The sequence below is a fragment of the Python bivittatus genome, unplaced genomic scaffold (assembly GCF_059951505.1).
Source record: "Python bivittatus isolate LINGU-HERP-01145 unplaced genomic scaffold, Pbiv_v1 ctg000590_np1212, whole genome shotgun sequence".
NCBI classification, from domain to species: Eukaryota; Metazoa; Chordata; class Lepidosauria; order Squamata; family Pythonidae; genus Python; species Python bivittatus.
The window spans coordinates 4,754,916-4,776,234 of NW_028277086.1; the positions used below are offsets into that span (position 1 = coordinate 4,754,916).

The window sequence follows — 21,319 nt, forward strand, 5'->3', positions numbered from 1 at the left end:
TCCCAGGAAGCTTCTGTGGTTGAGGAGGAACCAGAACTTGGATCTTTCCACTTCCTAGTCCAGCATTTTCACCAACACATCACTCTGGTTCTTGGGCTAAGAGAGAAGGAACTGGCCAAAAGTCCCCCAGGTAGCTTTGGTGGTTGAACCAGGACCAGAAACTGAGTCTCCCTGCTCGTAGTCCATCACTTTTCCCAGTACATTACAGTGACTCTCTACTTCAGTGCATACAACTCCATGATATAGATGTGATGAGAAGCAGGCCCCACTCCTCTATGGAATGAGCATTAAACAATATTCCCTAGCGAACTTGTCAATCACTGAGTAATCTGGGAATTGATGACCACCCATCTGGGCAGGGTCTAAACTAAGGAAGGCTGCTTAGATTGCAAACCCAAGTGCATAGGCTGACATCATGTAACTCTAGCATAAGATAGTTTGACATGGTATCTAGACTCAGCAGACCAGGGCTTAACTCTGTGTGAATCCAGTCACAGACCAACTTTCTGAGGGAGGCTTTTTACTCAGTGGGGGAATGAACAAGTTTTAAATAAATAAATAATTAAAATGCCTTGGACCTAGAAGCCAAACGCGTGAACTGCCATTGTTTGAGATGATCTGTCAATGCTCAAGCCCAAGGACTTTTGTTGACAGATGCAAGAAGGGGGCAACTAGAGAGGGCTTTTTTAAAAGCACTGCCCCATTAATGGGACCTCCCCTGGATGGGCGCACCTATAGTAAATTCCTGGTTACCCTGAGTGTGTGTCATTACATGCCAGGAACCTCTGAGTTGCGGGGGCGGGGGGGGGGGTGCAGACAACAGAACATTCATTTGCAAGGGCATCTCCAGATTAGAGATTCTAGTTTGCACACAAAGCAGAAACACGGTTGAGATAAAACTGGTCTTTGCTTTTATCTATAAAGGTGCCTTTTGAGGGGCTGTCCCTGTGCCCTGGAACAATCTCGCCCCACTATACGACAGGCCCCAACTCTCCTTTTAGGAAAACTGTTAAGATCTGGTTTCCCCCCCAAGCATTTGGTCCAGTTGAGCTGAGTCCCTTCTGATTGTTTTAATTGTCTGGTCACCATGTTATATATTGTACTTTGCATTTTATATATTGTGTATTTTTTAATGTGATGTGGTTCTTTGGTTTATTGCTTGTTTTTCTGTGGTACGCCGCCCAAAGTCACACTCTTTGAGCTGGGTGGACCTATAAATCCAGCAAATAAATAAATATGCTGGTTGATTTATCATTCGTTTTACAGACCACCCAACTCCATCGCAACTCTGCTCTTGGAACACCCTGACAAAGTGTTCCCCAACTCTCTTGCCAGTTAGTTAGTTAGTTAGTTAGTTAGTTGGAAATATTGTGCATGTCACAGATATTAAAGGTGGTAACAGAGTCCACACCTCTTCCATCTCAATTGAGTGAAGCTATGCTAAGTGGCGTGTGCTCATCTGGTGACTGACATGGGATGAGAAAGGTTACACCTTAGAGCAACAAAAGAGAAAACATGAATTAATGAATGAAACGAAAGAAGAAATATAGCTCTCTCGTATCTGTGAAACTAAGAGAAAAGCAAGGCTGTATTAGAGATGAATGAAAGCAACCTGATCCTATAGTTTATTTATTTATAGTATTTGTAGATCGATCCAATCGGAAGAGTCTTGTCAGTATAGGAAAAGGCCAGAATGCAAACAGGGACTTGAAGGTATAGGTTTAATTATGAATGAAAGTGTCAGCCCTTTGAGGTAGGCTGGGTCAGGAAACAGAAACCATAAGAAATACTGAAACTCTATTGATCTATGTCAGTATTTTTCAACCTTGGCAACTTGAAAATGTGTGGACTTCAACTCCCAGAATTCCCCAGCCAGCATAGCTGGCTGGGGAATTCTGGGAATTGAAGTCCACACATCTTTAAGTCGCCAAGGTTGAAAAACACTGACCTAGGTTATAACAACAGAATTTTGAACGCATTTTCCTTCCCTCCCTTTTATATCAAAGAGAGTCAAGGCAGGACAACCTTGAGCTTCTTTTTCACACTTTCCTTCTTCCCAGATTAAGATCACATTTTGCTAACAACAGCCTCATTTTTTCTTCAAGGCTATCTTTCTAACTCTCTACACAAACGGCTTCAATGTACGTCAGAAAGTATGAACTGATCTCTAGGTTGTTGTGGTGTGTGTGAGAGTAGGAATCTGTAGGTTGGGGACAATTGTATGTTACACCCAGCTTATTTATTTATTTTTCAATTCTATCCTGCCACAATCATAAAGGGACTTGTAACAACCAACACATACTAATAAAAAACACAAAAACATAGAACCGCAAATAGCATCTGGCATCAACCCTCAATGTCCTCTGGAAAAGCTTAATTTCCAGCTGCGTCTAGAAGGTAACTAACATGGGGCCAATCAAACCTTCCACAGGAAGCTGTTACAGGAAAACAATACCTCTCAGCTTCAACCCCGTGATCTTCCAAAAATGGGGACCAACAGCTGCATATCTTGGCATGATCAAATTGGTCAGGCTGACTCCAGGGGAGAGATGTGGTCCTGTAAGCATGACACTGGAAGAACCAGATATGTGTTTTCAGAAAAACGATGCCACATTCTGAATGAATGTGTCCCATGGGGAAATCACAATCACCATCACCATCGTCATCATCACCTTCTTCTTCTACTTCTCCTTAACATGAATAGATTGGGGGGAATGAGTACAGAAAAAGTATTTGGAAACCCAAGAACCAATTTCTGAACATCTGCTTAGAGAAAGGCTTGTTTTAAGAGTGTGGTTTAAATATAAGTCTATTCCTACCATTCTGGAAGACCCACAGAAACATGACCAGCAACAGAAGAAGAATCAGTAGAAGTTCTAACCAAGTTATGCCAGGAAACCTGGAGAACAACACAGTGGCCAACTGATGGGGAGAGGTCAGTCTACGTTCCAATTTCGCATGCTAGCAAAATAATGCTTAGGATCATCCAACACAGATTAAACCCCTGCATGGAAAAAGAGATGCCAGATGTTCAAGCTGGGTTTAGAAAAGGCCAAGGAACATGAGGCATTATTGCTGATGCATGCTGGATAGAGAAAGCCAAAGAATGCCCCAAAAAAAGTCAGCATACGCTTCCTTGATTATAGAAAGGCCTTTGATTGTGTTGATCATGTCAAGCTGTGGAATGTGCTCAGAATGGGAATCCCAAAACATCACATTGTCCTCCTGAGAAACTTATATACAGGTCAGGAAGCCTCAGTCTGGACAGAACATGGTGAAACAGACTGGCTCCAGGTTGGCAAAAGAGTGTGACAAGGCTGCATACTCTCCCCTTATTTATTCAACCTATATGTGGAATATATATGAAAGGAAGCTGGAAGATGAGCATGTTTTAAAGTTCAAGAAAAAAGCATCAATAACCTGTGCGATGCTGATGACATTTTTATAGCTAAACATGCAAAAGATCTGCAAGTCCTAGTAATAAAAGTCAAGGAGCACAGGGAAAAAAATGGGAGTAAAATTAAATATAAAGAAGACCAAACTAATGACCACAAGTAGAACAACCAGCCTTAGAAGTGACAATGAAGATACCGAAGTGGTAGAGAGCTTCTGCCTTTTAGGATCAGCTATCAACAGGAAAGGAACCAGCAGTCAAGAAATACACTGCAGACTAGCACTTGGTAGGACAGGCATGAAGAACTTGGAAAAGATATTCAAATGACGTGATGTGTCTATATCTACAAAGATCAGAACTGTGGAAGCCATGTTATTCCCTGTGGAACTCTAAGGAAGTGAAAGTTGGACTTTAAAGAAGCAGTACAGGAAGAGTATTGACACCTCTGAACTCTGGTGTTGGAGAAGACTCCTGAGAAGACCATGGACAGTCAAGAAAACAAACTAATGGATCATCAAACAAATCAACCCAGAGTTATCACTCGAAGCACAAATGACCAGGCTCAAATTATCATATTCTGGACACATGATACAAAGACCCAGCTCTCAAGAGAAGGCTGTGATGCTGGGAAAGGTGGAAGGAAAGAGGAGGACCAGCAGCAAGGTGGGTGGACTCAGTTACAGTGGTGATGGGTGAACTGTCGGAAGACCAAAAGGACTAGGTTGGGGACAGATCATCCTGGAGAAAATCTATCTATGCAGTCACCAACAGTTGACACTGATTTGATGGCACATAATCAATCAAATAAAGTCCTACTCTTCCAAGCGATGGAAGAAAATTTCAGTCTATGAGCACACTTGATAAGCTCATTTACCATATGAATTGTGAGAATGAGTGAAGGATACAAGTAGTCTTTGGGTTATGATAGCAATTGGACCAGGATTGCCATCACTAAGTGATGTGGTTGTAAAGCATGACATCACATGACCACATTGCTTAATGACAATCCTGGCAGTCCCTGTTGCCATCATAATCCCAAGATGTGTGGGTCGCTAAGTGGGAAGTGGTGGGTGTTCCAGGTAAGGAGCATAGGGGTGCCGAGGGGTGCCACAGGTGGGTGGAGGAGGCCCTAGGAAGCCGGCATAGGCCATATGAGTGCAGAAAAACTGGGGAGACTTATCAGAGCGACTTGCGACCTTCCCTGCTGGCTTCCCCATTGATTTTGCTTGTGAGAAGCTGGCAGGGAAGGTCACAAACAGTGATCACATAACCGTGGGGCACTGCAACCATGGTTAAGTGCGAGCTGGTTGCCAAGCGCCCAGATCACGATCGCGTGACTGTGGGGACGCTGCGACGGCCAGAACTTCGAGGACTGGTCATAAGTACCACTTGTTCAGTGCATCGTATCTTTGAACAGTCACTGAATGAGTGGTCAGTAAGCGAGGACTACCTGTGGATACAAGAGCATGAGAAGTTTTGATCCTGGGCAGATCACACGTTGGCAAAGTCAAAAGTTGATCTTGGGGGGAAAAATTACGTAGAAGGAAAAAGAACGGAAAGAAACATGAGGAAAAGACCAGAACGACGGCAAGAAGGGACTACGGGGAGCGTCTGGTGGCGTAAAAATCAGGATTTTTTTTGGTTACTAAGCCGCTCTTTCGAGAGCTGCGGCAAAGGAGGTCGCCGTTTCTCCTCCCAAAGGGGGGAAAGCAAAACGTCCTCACGCGCCTCCATCTTTCCTTACTTTCGGGGGGACGTCCGGGGCTTGCACGCGAAGGCCGCTTCACCAAGGCCGGGCACGACCCTCACGCGTCGCCCGCGGCAGCCTGCCCCGGCGCCCGGCGAGGACGCCCACGCGGGAGTCGGCCTGCGCCCGCGCCCGCGCCCGGCCCGGCCCGGCCGTCCCTCCCTGCACGCTCGCGGCGGGGAGACGCAGCCGAGGCTCCCGGGCCGGAGGGGAGCGCGAGCGCCCGGCTGGCTGGCTGTCGGAGCCCCCGCGCAGGCCGCCCCACGTGACCACCGGGAGCCCGGCCCGCCGGCGGCGAGGAGGAGGGGGCGTGGCCCGGGTCGCCGCGGCCGCGGCCGCGAGCTCAGGGCGGGGCCAAGTCCGGAGCAGGGCGCAGGGGAGGGCGCGCTCCGATTGGCCGCCTCGCTCGCTCGCTCCGGCGCGCGCCGCGGTGGAGCGCCTGCACGCGCGCGCGCGCTCCTTCCTCTCTTCCCCCCCCCGCCCGGGCTTGCACGCGGGAGGCGCGAGGCTGCGCTGCTCCGGACCAGCAAAGCAGGTAAGGCGGGGGCGAAGGCGGGGGCGGGGGGGTCTCGCCGCAGCAGCCCCCCCCCGAGCGTGGGCGGGCTGGCGAGCCTCGGGAGACGCGCGCGGGGCGCTGGCCTGGGCTGCTGCAAGGCGGGGGCGCCGCTTCCTTGCGAGGCACGTGCAATGCGAAGCCGGGGCGCAGCGGGGAGGAGGCGCAGGAAGGGCGTCGCTGGCGGGGCTCGGGCACGGAGGCCGCACGGGGCCCCCTCGGCCTCGCCCTCCCCTCGCGGGGCCCGGGGCGGCTGCAGAAGGCGCCGGGTCCCCCCCGGCAGGCGTCGAGCGCGCGGCGGCCGAGCTCGGCCGGGCGGCCAAGCCGGATTTGCAGCCTCTGCACCGCGCACGTGGCGCAGAGCTTGCGCCCGAGCCTTGGAAAGAGCCCGGATCCGGAGCCGCGCGGCCGCCGCAGACCGAGCGGGCTCAGCGCGCATCCGCCGCGTTCAGACAAGACGCGACACTGGGACGGACGGAGCCGTGCATCGTGATGGAGTGGACCCCCGAACGCTCCTGCACGCTCCGCTCAGCAGGGCGCGCCACGAAACGACCCAGCACCTTCCCGCCCGGCGTGTTGGCTGAATGCACGCAACTTGGTGCGAACCTTCCCCAAACCAGGAACAATGACCGGGCTGCAGATAAAGCGGTTAAGCACGCTGGCCTTCCTTAATGGGGGTGCAGCGCGTGGTTGGAAAAGAAGTTGCTTGGAGTTTCCTGGTTCTCCAGGCGGCGTTGGGAGGGAGCAGAACATGGAAGGATATATTTATTTAACAGCTCAGGTGTGGCCCAGAACTATGAACAGCGGCTCTGAGTAGCTGCAGTTTTCCTCTAAACCAGTGTTTTTCAACCTTGGCAGCTTTAAGGTGGGTGGACTCCACCTCCCAGAATCCCCCAGCCAGCATCGCAGCGATGCTGGCTGGGGGATTCTGGGAGGTGGAGTCCACCCACCTTAAAGCTGCCAAGGTTGAAAAACACCGCTCTAAACCATCTTTCCCCACACCGTGCAGTGCCACCAGACTGCAAAAGGCTGCAAAGCCTGGCTTGAAATTAAGTTTCCAACTTTCTGCTTGGAGCTCTCCTAAGTCCCGCTCCTTTCGCCTACTTCCCCTGGGGCTGTATTGATAACTTGATTAAGTTTGGTGCCCACTGTTGCGCCACAGACAGCGTGGCACCTTCCTTGACAGTCTGGCCTACGTATGATGCACAGCAAACAGAGCGGCGTCAGTCGTTGCAAAATCGGCCCGTGCTTATTACATACGTTTCCCATCATTGTCTGCGGCCTTTGACAGGCAGGGAATTGAATGTGCCACGTACCTTTTAAAAAAGAAAGAAAAGGAATGAATGAATGAACGCACCGAACATTCTTTGCAAACCTGTACGGAATGAGTAAAACGTACTTGGAGTTTTGCTCTTTGGGGGGTTTTAGTCTTTAAAACGGTTTTAGGACAGCCGCACTGCAGGATCAAAGGTGGAAAATAGCTTTGTCTGCATCTTTTCCTGGGATCGACCATCTGTTCCACACCTGCAGCATTATTCTGGGAAAAGACATGTTTGGCTGAAGGTGGTGCAGACAGGTGGCATGTTTACATCTGTGTACTCCAAAACACCTTTTTATCTTTAAAACTGTGCCGTACTATTTAAAGCCCTTCCAGGGAACTCAGGTGATGGGGCAGATTAAAAGTAATCAGTCAAACCCCTTTTTCTTGCATCTGCTTGACCTCGATAGGTTTTTAGGGATCCATTTTGGGTCTCTGACGTCGGTAGAATAAATTAGCCCCTTGGGTTGCTTTGGGCCTTAATGTTTGCAAAACCTGGTCAGGAAGGTGATCAGGGTGTATAAAATTTTTACAGTAGGTAGCATTTAGCCCTACTCTGAATTAGAGCAGGACATACCTAAGTAAGGAACATGTATTAATCCGCAAGGTTCTTGATCTCACCATATTGAACAGGAAGGTCCATCATGGGCTTCAGCTTGTAGTTGCAGACCGTGAGCAGAAACCTATATGAGCAGGAAACAGGGCCCTGATTTAGCAGGATTCCTAATCATGATAGGTGTTACGTGCAGATCCCATGCCTGCTTTTGGTTGAGGCCACGGTTGGTTTCAGGATGCTTACTTGGGTAAACCTCACAACACACAAGGCCAAATGTGAGCAAACCATATACAGGTAGTCCTTGTTTAGCAACTGCCTCATTTAATGACCATTTGTAGTTATGACTGTGGGGAAAAAAGTAACTTTGCGACCAGTCCTCGCGTTTATGACCTTCACAGGTCTGTGAAGCAAAGGAAAGCTGAAGTAAGATCATAAGCACACTCACGGTTTCACTTAGCAACCACTTTGCTTAACAACTGAGTGGCCGGTCCCAATTGTGGTTGCTAAATGAGGACAACCTGTACTGGCTTAGTTCTGTGTATGAGCTGAACAACATTCAAGCGAATATAAGTCAAAACTCAGGGCAGGCTTCCCATCCTTAATATTGGGAATTGGGGTACATTGGAGGCAGGGTCAGTGCAGACAGATGTTCCTTCTTATTTGGATTAGGAGATCCTACTTAAAGCTAAGACTCAGCTGAGTGGGTGGCTTCTAATGGCTTCATAGCATCGTCCAACCACTGCTGAAGTGATACAAAGACTGTCCTTGTTACTCTTACTTTGGCCCAACAGTTGTGCGTCTCTAGAAGGTGCTACTCCATTGCTAATGGAGAAATGATCTTGGTGTGATGACCTCAAAGGAAGTTTCTTCTAAAATGTGTAATTTGTATTGAAAATGGAATTTGAGATTGTTTTAGGAGACTAAACGCTGCCATTGTGCTTGGAGACGCTCTGAGTTGCATTCCCAACATAATCTGGAAGACATTAAGTATTCAGAAACTGAATTGATTTAATAAGCTTATTTGTGTCTTTGGCTTGATCTTGAGCAGGAGTGGTGAGCTAAAAGAAACTTGGGGCAGTGATCTGGTTCACCTACTGTGGTAAGCTGTGGTTTGTTTAATCACAGTTTACTGAATAAACTTCAGTTGGCACAGACATTACTAAGCTATAAACTGTGGTTCACAAACTGTTAGATCTTAACATGTGTAGCCCCAGCTTAAGTTCAGGCATTTATAGACCATGCTGGTTTATCTTGAAAGAATTCCTCTCTCTGCTCAGCTTGTTTCACATGCTTCTGTTCAGCATAAAATGATGACACAGACCAGCAGTGTTCCCACAAAATAGCTGACCTATTTTTCAAGTTGGCACAGTACACTGAAATATAGACTAAGTAGGTAGGCTAGACTCACATAACATGTTAAGCTGCCCCTAAGGCCGTTATGTACCCTTCCATGGGCTCCTTAAAAGAATGACAAGATAGAAACACAATCAGTGAATAACCCAATGAATGTGACATTTCAGAAGTTGGTCTTACAATGTGTGAGAACAATGGGATGCTTCTTCAGGACATCCACTACTTTCAGTTTGGTAATTATAACGTGCAGTTGTTTTCTCAGTGTTACACAGATGGTTGTTGTTATTTTCAGGACTTCTGTTTCTGTGTAAGGCCCTGGGTACTGAAACTGAGTAACAAGATCTTGAGTCTGTGACAAATAGGGTTCACCTTCTGGAACTTGTGGCTGTCCTCTTTCCCCCAGAAACATTTCTGGATGGCTGCACAACATCCCTGTATTTGCCCTCCTCTTCCTCAGTTGAGGTGGAACTTGCCGGACACAAATGCCTCTCGTGGTATTTGTCAATGGTATCCCTGGATGCTCTGCTGTTCACAGACCACTTGTGGATTGTTCTGGTCCCTGCAGGTGGGTCTTCGGGGAGCACCAGTATCCAGCCACTCAGTGAAGAGGCTTTTCTATTGAGGTTAGGAAAGAACCATGTGGAAGGGAGTAGCCTATTTGTAGGAGACTTCATCCATCTTGGCTGAGCAAATCTCTCTAAAAAGGAGGAAGCTGTTACAAGGAGGGTATGTAGAGTCTCATGGCTGAGCTGACCCAGCAAGGTCCGCTGCGGCCAAAGAGAAGGGACATTGCACAGATGACCTAACCCACATACTTTGCCCACCCTCAATTTGTGCATGCATAAGGTCCTTCTATACACAAAATCCTTTTAAACATATTCTGAGGCCTGGTCTCTAATTACCACATGTGATATGTGGGACACCGGATAATGAGTCTATGGATTACAAGAGCCATCTGTATAAAATATTCATAACTCTTATATTTAGCATTCTTGAGCAAGTATATGTCAAAATTCATTCAGCCAATAAAAATTTAATTACGATGAATCCTTGAGCATCTTTTTTCCCGTTTTTTGATTTTTGCCATCATATGTCAATTGAGCTTTGGGAAGATAAAGGACCAGCTTCTTCCCATATATTCTTCCCACATCAGTATTGTAATGACATCCTTGAGTTGCTACCCCCCAAAAATGAAGTAGTTATAGCTAAATACTATATTTTTCTAGGAGAATAATCCAGTTTTTGGTTACTCAGCATGCATTCCTTTTCTCTGATAGTTGTCCTTTGTATATGGAAGTGCTTGGGAAAATGGAGATTCCCTTCTGTTCCATTCTTGGTTTAGATATTAAGAGTACAGAGTGCATATGCCAGTGTTGTCCAAACTTGGCCACTTTAAGATGAGTGGACTTCAACTCCCAGAATTCCCCAGCCAGCATGTGGCCAAGTTTGGACAACACTGGCATATGACTTGCTTGAATCAGAAGCAGGTGTACATTATAGTGCACAAGAGTTAACAAGAATGCATGCCTTTCTGTTGCATCCTCTTTCACATTCTAGTCACACTTTCTCCAAGACACTTAAGCTAGTGCCAGAATCCAAGATGTTGAAATATAATACTCGTGCAGCACAGTAAGCTGTGACAGTGTGATCGAGGGTGGAACTGACCAAGCTTAACATGCTGTGCAGACAAAGCCATCGGTCTTTGACGTAGTGAAGCATATTGTGTGAATGTAGCCCAGGTCTTCAAGGACATGGACCTTTTCTTGTCCTCCATGATTTGACCCCATGCAAGCAGCAAGGAAATGATGCAAGGACAGCACAGCGACACAAACAAGGACTGGCTGGTTTATCCTGTTCTTTCTCAAGAGGTTCTGGTAGGTAGAGTTTGCTTTAGTCATGATTTGGTGAACTGTCCCTAATGGCTAGGTTGATCACCAGCTGTGTGAGCCCAGTGATTGCTTATGAAGCTAGATCTTGTAGCAGAAGGGGAGCTAGAAGGTGATGGGCAATTTGAGCTCTGACCTGGGAATCCCTTGATCTGGTGTAAATGGACCCATGGCTTTATTCAGTCTTGATGGATCAATTCAGTCTCTCAGTGAAAAAGCATCAGAGGTCAGGAGACCATTTCTCAGCACAGTGATTGCATCATCTGTAGGAGGAAATGCAATGGATTTAGTCTTTACATAAGGATACTTACAACATTGGGTCTAGGGCCATTTCACCCAGCATTTGTTTCCAACTTTCTGCACTGGAAATGCAGCCCAGTGCTCACCTTGGAAGTGTGATCATCTGCCCCCAAAAGGACAAAGAAAATGTGAGATGGTTGAGTGCATCCTGGAAGCCCAGAGAGGGCTCATTAGTTGTTGCTTTGGTAAATGGACGTTGCGCATTGACTACATTCATCTTGGAACATGCCCTCAACATTCCAGAGGTGACACCCAAAAGTTGAAAAACCTTTGCTTTTGCTAAGCAAGGTTCAAAAGGTTAGGAGCCACATGTGAACACTATCTGGGACATCCCTAGTTACATTTTGGCTATTGATGCAGCTTTCAGGTGAACCCAGTGGGGCTGAGCCAGACGTGACAAACTAAAAGAAAAACAGGCTTCTAGAACCAGCTTGGGGAGATGTCCTCACAGGAAGTCTATAAACAAGTAGGTCACCTCTTAGGGCAATGCCGCTATTTCGCAAGACTCTTCAGGTAGGAAGTGTGATTTGTGCATCCAGCTTCTATCTCAAATTACTTAGCTAAAATCTTAATTCCTATCAGCAGGAATTTTGACCACATGATTCATTTCAAGCACAGATCCGGTTGTAGTGTGCTAATTCATAATTATGTTTAGGTGCATACCTCTGAGATCAGGATTCAGATCTATGTTCAGCCACCTGGAGATGGTTACAGTGAAATGAGTCACACAAACAAAAATTAGACTATGCCCCTGAACCCCACCCACAAAAGACCCCATTTTGAATTGTCCTGTAGTTGTTGACACAGCTGAAATTGTACTCAGCTTGGACCTTCTATCAGAAATAGCCTTTACGTACATCCTCCATTACATGATGTGAGAAATTTTGCCCTGCTACCTGCTGAGAAATTCAAGATGGTGTCACCAGCTGGATTCATGCATCATGCTAAGCTATATCTGGTTTGATTTTGGCTCAGTGTGTTATGCGCAAAAAGTCATTGTGACTTGTCAGTTAAGGTTCTAGAAACTGCCAACATGAATCGAGGTCACAAGTTGCCTGCTCCTAGCACAATATGTGAAGCACAGCTGAAAGTTATGGTAGGCATTTTAACTAGTCTTTGGTCAAACAAAGCAGATACTGTGGACGTCAGGAATTTGGTCTTCTACACAACGTTAAGAACTTGTCCCTGCTCTGTTTTCCCCAGCTCAGTGGTGTACAGGGGTGTCTGGAATCATAGATCTATTGCACTGGACCTCAGGAAAGTCTGTTGCAGCCCCCACCCTCTGGAACAGCTTCCCCCCAGAGATAAGGATGGTGCCTTCTCTCCTAGGGTTCCAGAAAGTTTTGAAAACTTGGCTTTGGTCCCAGAGCTGGGGTTAGTGTTTATTATTTCTTCAATAGTCCCTGTTTTGTTTTGTTGATTTTGTTGTCTGTTAAATTATTTTAGTCTGGGCTGTCTGTTTGATTTAATGTTTTTAGCTGTTTTTATGTTTTCCTTAGTTTTGTACGCCGCCCAGAGTCTACGGAAGTTGGGCAGCCAATAAATTGAAATTAATAATAATAATAATACAGTAATGAGAGAATTTGTGCCAGTACTTTCATGGAAAGAAGGCAGGGTGCTTTTCCGGTATCACTCCTGGACATAACAACAGAGACAATTCCACCTCTATCCTCAGTTCCAACCTGGAAAGGAGCCTTGGTTCTCCTTCCTTTTCTGTTGGCAGAGGGTGATGATGGGGCCCTTGTCGCAGTCAGAGGAATTGCTGTGCTTGGAAGAGTTTTGGGTACAGTGTCTTTGTCATAGTTGCATAGTTGCCCTCTTGTCCCTTCTGCCAGCGAGGACAGGAAAGTATATGGTGGGACATCACAGGGAATTAGGGTGGACATGGCTCAGATTCTAGCAGTAGCACTGGTGTCTCTAGTCTCTAGCTCCCTCTCTAGGAGTTGGCAGGTTCAGATGGTTATTCATTCATGGATTTTCCCACTCAGTCTAACCTACTTTCCTAAAGAAGTTGTGGGAATGAATGAGGATTCTGAAGCTTTTCATTTGCAAAGAAAGCTATAAATATAAATAACTAGAGGTGTTTGGGCGATGAGTCTCTTCATAAATGGTCTCTTCTGGATCTAAACCAGCTTTCCTCAACCCTCCAGATGTGCTAGGACCACAACTTCCAGAATACCCTTTGACCGCTGTGACTGGAAATTCTGGAAGTCAACCAAGTTGAAGGAAATAGTGTCAGAGTTCTACTCTGTTATCGTTATATATCTGGAATAGTTTCTTATTCCGCAGAACTCAGTAATCTGAGAACGAAATTCATGATTTCTAGATCATTGAATAGAATGTTTATATGGAATCAATTGCAACAGTTAAGTATGTTAGATACCAATTAGGTAGCATACAGTGCGTACTAAAAATACTTAGAATATTGCCTGAAGATAACCTGTTGCCAAGAAAAACTAAATATCATAATCTGTGTACATTATGAAAATTAAAGAGGATTGCACTTCATTTATAGATGGTTGTTGTGTTAGGGTTTTAGCTGTGAATAGTTTACCTTTCAGGGTTTAGTAAATCCTGAATCATTTATACTGGATGGAGTGTTTATAATTGATGAGTCTCTTTGACTTGTACTGTGCTTTGTTAAAGGATCCTACATGATGTTGATTAAAATATTTATGCCCTGCCTTTCCTCATACAGGACAATATTACAAAATGCAGGACCCCTGAGATTTAATAAGCCTTTTATATTGAACTTTAAGGGAAGACAAGGCAAGCTGTATCGTTTCCAGTTGGTAAAACTTACTTTGTCAGTTTTGCTCAGTTTCACAATTTCCCATGTGCTTCCTTTGTGAACATAAGGGCTAAAAACTGTCTTTAAAAGGGAAAAAAGAGCTGGGAAGAGTCCTGTGGGTTTTGAATTACCATAGTTTACTTTTCTTGGGATCTGGGGTAGAATCATTAACCATACAGCTGAGTTCTGTGCTTGAAGGGAGCTTTGCAAAGCACACACGAAGGGCCACTGTTGAGGCATTGGGTAGCTATGTCCTCTGGCAGGCCCATGGTCGCCGCTGTCTAAGCTTTTTCTGGTTGTCTCCGTGCACAGGTACAGGCAACGCTTGCTTTAGGACTGTTGGCAAGCAGCTGGGCCAAAATACAGCCTGCAGGGGGGCAACTGCATCTCCCTTTCATGGATCGGTAGTTTCCTTGTGCCTTCTTTCTGCATTGAAATTGTTGGGTCTCTCAGGTGGGGGAGAAGAATATCTGACTGGAGACCCAGAATTGTCTGTATGTCAGAAGAAATAGCGGTGGGTTGGGGGGGGTCACTTTGAAATACAAGTCCTGGCACACACACATCCATTTCCAACAAATTCCAGAGCAAAGCCGAGAGAAAGGGCATTCTGTGCTGCTGGTTCTACAGCTGTGATGTCCTTTTCAAGAAGGCCAGTATTGTCTGCTTAAAATCTGGGTTACTCAACAGGGCTTTGGTGGCCTCTGTTGAGTAACTTGCTTGCCACAGAGGGAGCTCAGTTTACCTCTGAAAATTCCAACTTGGAGCTTGTAGAAGAGATAAGGAGGCTGGTCCTTACCTTCTTTGTAGCTTCCAAACCTGGGGGAAGCAAGAAATTGATTTAGCTCTGCACTTACTAAGCGCTTGGGGCTTCTGAGAAGCGTAAAACAAATGCAGACTCCAATTCACCTATCCAAGATTAAGTGAAGGAGAAGGGAACAGAAGAACCAAAGAAAAACTCTGCTGAATTAGATGCTAGGTGCACCTAGGCCATTATTGTGTGGCCAGCTGCATATATTTGAGGTCACAAATCTTACCTGGAAAGGATTCATCCCTTTCGCTGTCATTTCTTAGGTATGTGTATTGATCAGGCTAGTTGATTGTGAATCAAAAGACAGTGAGCAGTTGGGCTATGCAGTTGCTTGAAAGAGGGGCTTCATCATGCAGTGGAATATAAATAAAATCTCTCTTTGATTTTTTAAAGCAGCTGTGTCAGAGTGGCTGTGTTTGCATATGTGTGTGGAGGCAGCGGAGAGCAGCAGGAACAGAGAAAGATGGGGCTGCTTTAAGAAACTGAGAAACGATACTTCTCAAGTACACATTCCCATGGGTTTCACAGCTCCTCTCTAAGGTTTTATAATCCTTAGTAAACAGCCATGAGCATTAGTAGCTCCTGTTAGCTGGATCCTCCAGAAACCTGTTCAGTCTCCTTTGAAAACCATCCAAATTAGTTGCCATTGATACAGCTGCTGGCAGCCAAGTTCTCAGTGTAACTATGCACCGTGTGAAAAAGCACTTCCTTTTGGTTCTACCCGATTCAGTGTCAGAGGTGAACTCAAGTTCTAATATTATAAAAGTGAGAACATTTCTCTCCCATCCTGTGAATTCTGGACAATTTCTCTGCCCTTTTACCCACCTTCTTTTGAAATGAAGAACCCCAATTGTTGTAGTTCCCCTCATGGATATGTTGCTTCAGCCCCTGGTCACTTAGATGTCTTTTCTGCACCTTTTCTAGTAATATAACAATCTTCTTACAGCGTGGTGAACAAAACAGGAATTTGTTCTCCAATCTTGTGGCATCTGAATCTCTCTTCCAAGCTGAGAGAATGCTTGAGTCTCAGTTCACGGACCTTACTCAGACAGGATTCTCAGACTATACTAAGTCACAGTGCGGTTTGTTTCAGCTTAGGGTGATAGGTGATTCGTAGAATTGTGGTTTGTAAGCAGCTTATGGTGATGGGTGAGCTCAGGGAGTTGTGACTTATTAAACCACGATTTAGTGCAATGTAGTATCTGCAAGATTTGGGTGTGTGCAATTCAGCTTTCGCCAAGGATTTTTGAATGCTGAGTTTTGCAGATTAAATTCATTGCATTAATTCTTACAAGAGGTTGGTCTCCACTTTGGCAGACCTGGCTTAAAACAGTGGGGCCAGTTCTCAGCAGCATCACATTTCTAAGATGAATGTGAGCCAGATTTCTCCATCTTGATCTCTTTTGGGTGCCTTTGGAATACAGCTCATAGAATTCCCAACCAGTGCTACTGATGAAAGTGTTGGAAACTAATCTAAACCTATCTGGAGGGCACTAGTTTAAGGAATAGTGATGTAACCAAGTTGGATTGGGATCAAGGAGAACTGTGGGGATGGTGAAACCATCAGACAGCTGCCAGAAAGAGCAGTTACACTTGGAAAGAAAAAGTTATTGAGTGATTGATTATGTGCCATTAAATTAGTGTCAACTCTCAAAGACCACGTAGATAGATTTTTTCCAGGAAAAGTTGGTGATAACACTCAAAATCTTCAGTATTCTCCATATAGAAGGCAGGAATGCCACAGGACTGTACTTAATAGGCTTAAATTAAAGGATGATAAATTCTTTATGGAATGTTAGAAGAAATGTGTTGATGGTCAGAGCAATTCAACAATGGAGCATGATGACCTTGGAGGATAAGTGGTGTATTTTTTGCTGAAGATCTTCAGATTAGGTTGGATAGCTTATAGACCACCTCTTCCCCATCTCTGATTCCATTTAATATGGGAACTGCCCATTGGGTGCCCATATGTATAACACTGGTCATATTTCACTGAGAGCAACTCTGGATTTTAATCTCTGTTTCCATACAAAAGAGTGCTGAATATTAAGGAAAATGTCTCTCAAGGGCTGATTGCCCACATGTTTTGCAGCGCATCGTCTTGGAGCCAGATCACAATACTTGAAGGTATAATGAATAAACTTTTCAAATGACGCACGTCGGACCCTGAGTTGTCATATGAGGAAGACTTGATGTTATGCCCTGATGGCAAAAGACAAGGCAGCTGGCCTTCAGAAGTTTCATTTGATTTTTCTTTTTTTCCCCTTAAACCTACTGCTGAAACTGATCTCCCTGGAAACTGCCAATCCCTAATTTGGAGTTAAGAAGTCTAAACACTGCTTGAAATGTGCACCTGTTGCATTGAAATAGATAGAAACTGTAGCCAAGAGCAGACAAGACTAGCTTCACACGTTGCAGTGATGTTGTTTCTTTAGCATCAAATAAGCATGCTGTGTGAACCTAAGCTTCCAAAAATGTATTTATGGCTTAATGTTACATATGAACCCACAAAGCTGGGGCTTATTCAGCAATCCATAATTAAACAAGCCATGTGTTAAATATAATCTGGGATCCTAATTATGATGTTCCTTTCCTACTTACAAGTATGTTTCAAAGCTTGTTTGCATGAGTTATCCTAGCCTCAGTTTCTCAGTCTTGGATGATGATGATGATGATGATGATGATGATGATGATGATGAAGAAGAAGAAGAAGAAGAAGAAGAAGAAGAAGAAGAAGAAGAAGAAGAAGAAGAAGAAGAAGAAGAAGAAGAAGAAGAAGAAGAATCATCTCCTGATGAGCAAAAACAGATTGAGTTCTGCTTCATTTTGTATATATCACTGTAACTTTAGCCTTTCTGTCTGGTGTCTTACCTGCAAATAGTCACTCTCCACACGATATTTAAAAAAATATCTTAGTTGTTGAAGTTTAGACAATAATGGCAGATGTCCTGAGTAGACACACACCAGCTTTTGCTGTGTTGTTCCGATGAGCAGTTTGTGTTGGGGAGTCTCGCATTTTTGCTATGTACTTTCTTGCAGCATCTCCTTTTCAACGCGGCCTTTTTCAGATTGAATTTCAGCTGTTGGTCTTGGGGGCAAGGAACAAAACAAAGATCTCCACCTCTGCATTACAAAACAGGCCCCATGAAACTCTCCATGCTAGTAAGGGAATATGGTTTACAGCTTGTAGTTTGCTCCCATGTATTTGCACCGGTCTGCATTAAGCACATTGTCAGAATAGCTATCTGACAATGAACGCAGCCCATGACAGTATCAGTGCGAAGACATCATTAGGAGTCAACCGGTGAGCCATTTGGTTCCAAGAAGGAAGCATCTTCCGTTCTAGCCTATCAAGGAACAGGTATAAAGCTGGGCGAGTTTCTTTTGGCGAGGATAGAACCATGTTTGTATGAAGGTAGCAAGCGCACGGCCAGGGTGCTTTCTCCTCTTCTGGGGGTTTGTGCTTGGGGAAGAATGCTTGCAACAGTCTTTGCCCATCCCATCGTTCAGGCTTGTGCTGCATGGAGAGACAGCCCCGCACTGTCAGGGGAACATGAGCAAAGGGTGGAAGTAGCCTGCTGATTCAGTTTGAGACGCCGGGGCTGTGCGGTGTGCTGGATTTCGAAAGGTGTGTTGGATTTCGAAAGGTGTGTTGGCACACAATAAAGCATCTGTCAGCAGCGTGTTCAAGCAGCTGTTTCCATGATAGGCATTGCATTCGCCCTCTGAAGCAAATTGAGTCTGAAGCATTGCACAACCCAATTAGAGAATGCCGTGCATACATAGAAACTCTCTGCAAAATCAAAACAGGGTTTGCTGTTCATGTGCTGCCAGGAATAGTGCTAGTAATAATCTTTATTGTGTTTGCATACATCTCCTGTTTCAGAGTCCTTCTCTTTCGCTCCTGATCGCTCCCTGATGCAAACCTTGGCCAGATAGCCTCTGGATGCGGCCACGGCCACAATTTCATTCCTTGTCTGGAGTCTTCTTTCCAAACCCTGCAGAATCCATTCCAGTATAATTTTCTACCTGTTTATGATGCAGTTAAGGTGCATTTTCTTTTCCAGGAGGGGATCCATACTCCATGCCTCTCAAACCCAAGGTTACTTTCACTAGAAATAATCTGACCAAATTCTTGAAGTTGTTTTCTGAACTGCCTGCAAGCTCTCTTGAAACACCTGAAATTCTTTTTTTGCAGTCTTCTGGTGGGAAGACGGGGAATCTGCTGTTCTCAGAAATGGCATCTGTTCAGATTCATGTGTATTTTATTTCCAGGATGTTTCCTTAAGCCACCTCCTTCAAGTCCAGCTTGGTTTATATGAATATCCTTTTTCAATATCTGACTTCAAGATTGCATGCATTTTAATACTGGATTTCATATCATCTTCTGCTTGTACTTGCCTTCTAGAAACTTTCAGATTCCTGGTTTTTTATGATGCAAAATACTGACATTCATTCCATGATCCCCTGGGTCCAGAATAACATGGTCCTAGATCTCTTTCAAGACACCCTCATGTTTTTGTCAATCCCTACGTTGGTTGGGTCTTTGGGAACCTTGCCAGCTTAAAGTGCTGGTGCTGACCTTCCAGACTGTGCCTACATGAACCCATATTATTTGAGACACTTGATTACAGTTCATGTTCGTGCAGGCTCAGCTCAGTCACGCAACCAAGGTCAATTTTTCCTTGTCTTAAAATTGCCACCTCTTGTTTTAGGACTGTTTCCCATTTAGCTCTTGCTCTCTGAATCAACTCCACCTTGACTCATGGTCTGGCGTTTGTGGTGGTGCTGTAGTGCAGGATGTGTTCAGTGTTGATTTTTGGTTTTGCTTGGTTAGCAGAGCCATATTTGGTCCTTCCTTCCAACTACTGCTATTCCAGACCAGTACAGAATGGGGAAATGGCATAACTGTTCTCCTAGTTATGGGATGCTAAAGCATAGTTCAAACTAAGGTCCTTTGAGATGAAGTAAAAGTCTGTCTCATGCTTCCCAAACATCAGGACAAGCCTGCTAGCTCCTTGTTCAACTTAGACAGCTCACCTCCTACAATTTTTGTGGTTTGTGTGGATATCCTTTGGCACATCCTGCTGTACAGGCCAGTTTCCTACTTTACTGGACAAAATAAAATAAGTCTTTAATACATTTCAAAGGCTTTTCTATCAGAGGTGCGTTCTTTAATACGTGGAAACTTTGAAACTGTAGGTACATTTCTGTACCTTTAATGGCGGCGTCCAAATCTCTTGTCTTTTTCCTAGGGAGGGGGAGAGAAAACGTGCAAATCTGAAAAGCAGCACTGCCAATCTTGTCATGTTGGAATCTGTAGCAGGAGTAGAAAATTGTATCGGTAATAGTGACATTTGAGCCCAATTAATAATGTCCTGCGTTTCCTATCTTCAAAAACATTCTGTTCCTTTTGTGTCTTTTAATGTTCAGTCATAAAAGAGAATAGGTTTTGGTTTGTTCTTTGTAGTCAAGAAGGGGGAAAAATCCTATGAATTACTTGCAGAATTCAGACTGGAACTGCTGGTGCAAGTTCCCTGGGGGTGGGGAAAACCATGAAGAACAAAGCCTCTTTTGTGAGACAGGAGGCAAACTGGCAACTTGCCCTGTGAATCTGAAGATGTTCAGGTCTTCAGACAGTGCCCTCCAGACCTCAGCTCCATCCCCCAAATCCCCGGGCAGGGGATTCCTGCAAGATGGCATGCCAAACATGGATCCTTCCTCTTGCTTCTTATTCTCTGGAGCTTTGCACACATTCTTGTCTGCCCCCTCTTGATTCCTCAAATTTCAGGGTTCATTTTATCTTGAAGAGCCTCCCAAAGAGAAGTGTTTCAACCAGCTGGTTCAGTCTTGGCAGAAATAGCGGAATGAAGGACATGGTACTTTTCAGTGGGGGTCCTGTTGCGTTCCACAAATGCAGTAAATACTCACTATTGGAGATCATTAGTTTTCCTGATGGGAGTCTGACAAACCCAGTAAATAGAAAATTCACCTCCCTGCGGAAAAAAAGCAGTGACTTTTATATCATTGCTCCCCCCTGAGAACTCTTTCAGTAGAAAAAGGAGTATTTTTCTCCAAATCAAGACTCTGGATTTGCTTTTGTTTGTCCTCAGTTTCTTGCTCATTTTCCTTGTGCAATTCCAAATGTCTGCAGAGCCTTACATCAAGTAAAAGGCTGGCCTTCTTGATCTTCGTGGACAGGAGGAACCTGCAGCTGGTCTAGATCGTTCCACCATCTTGCATAACAGAAATGTGCCTCCATAGGAACACACACTCAAAACGTAGCCTTTCACATAAAAAAACACTACAAGTCCTAGCATCTGATACTTTGGGAGGAGCACATGAAACCCCATAGCCTGAAATATTCCACAAAACACAGTACAAGTAGTCCTTGCTTACTGATGGTAGTTGGGACCGGAAACTGTCGCTAAGCGACACTGTCATAAAGTGCGATGTCATGTGACCACACTGACTTACTATGGCAGTTCCAGCAGTTCCAGGAGCCTTCATTAGGCAAATCCCATGCGGTCGCAGCGTCCCAGTCATGTGACCACCATTTGTGGCGACCTGCTGCTCCCCATTGACTTGTTTGTCAGAAGCCAGCAGTGAAGGT

At 45.1% G+C, this 21,319-nt stretch overlaps 1 protein-coding gene across 1 annotated transcript in view; it reads left to right on the top strand.

Moving 5' to 3' along the window:
* Positions 1–5,519: 5,519 nt before the first annotated feature.
* Positions 5,520–21,319, top strand: part of PTP4A3 (protein tyrosine phosphatase 4A3) — a 91,829-nt gene continuing 76,029 nt past the window's right edge. The window contains exon 1 of the mRNA XM_088148903.1: positions 5,520–5,676. The gene's annotated coding sequence lies outside the window, so the exon portion shown is untranslated. The remainder of the gene's footprint in view (positions 5,677–21,319) is intronic.